Below are 787 nucleotides of genomic sequence, written 5' to 3'. Positions count from 1 at the left end.
GACACACTTCAGCTTTAAAATGGCTTCTTGTTTGAATATTTTGGGAGTCTCGTTCTGGTACTTTGATGGGGATTGTGTTAAATATGTACATTAATTTGGGTAGAATTGCCATTTTGATTATATTAATTCTTCCAATCCAGGAACATGGGATGTCTTTCCACTTTTTTGTGTCATTTTCAAATCCTTTTTCAAGTTTCTTATAGTTTTCCTTGTGGAGGTCTTTAACTTCTTTGGTTAGAATTATTCATAGATATCTTATACTTTTTGTGGCTATGATAAATGGAATTACATTCTTCAGTTGTATCGCAGTCTGCCTACTGTTGGTATATAGAAATGCTATGGATTTCTGTATGTTGATTTTGTTTCCTACTTTACTGTATTCATTTATTACTTCCAGGATTTTTTTTTTCATGGCTACCATTGGGTCTTCTATGTATACAATCATGTCATCTACAAATAGAGATAATTTCACCTCTTCTTTTGCTATTTTATTTTATTCTCTTTTCTGATTGTACTGGTGAGAACTTCAAGTACTATGTTGAAAAGAAGTGGAGAAAGTGGGCATCCTTGTCTTGTACCAATTTTTAGCAGAAAAGTTTTCAGATTTTCCCCATTTAGGATGATGTTCGCTATGAGTTTTTTTATAGATAGCTTTTACTGTGTTGAGAAACAACGCTTCTAGTCTTTTTTTTCCCACTATACACGATGGCAGGTGATAAAGCTGCAAAGCAGGATACTAAGGAGAAGAAACCTGAAGCCAAGAAGGCTGATGCCAGTGGCAAGGTTA

This window comes from Tupaia chinensis, unplaced genomic scaffold (genome assembly GCF_000334495.1).
Source record: "Tupaia chinensis unplaced genomic scaffold, TupChi_1.0 Scaffold000451_2, whole genome shotgun sequence".
Lineage (NCBI taxonomy): Eukaryota > Metazoa > Chordata > Mammalia > Scandentia > Tupaiidae > Tupaia > Tupaia belangeri.
The sequence above is the reverse complement of the archived record's forward strand: the minus strand, read 5'-3'. Positions refer to the sequence as shown.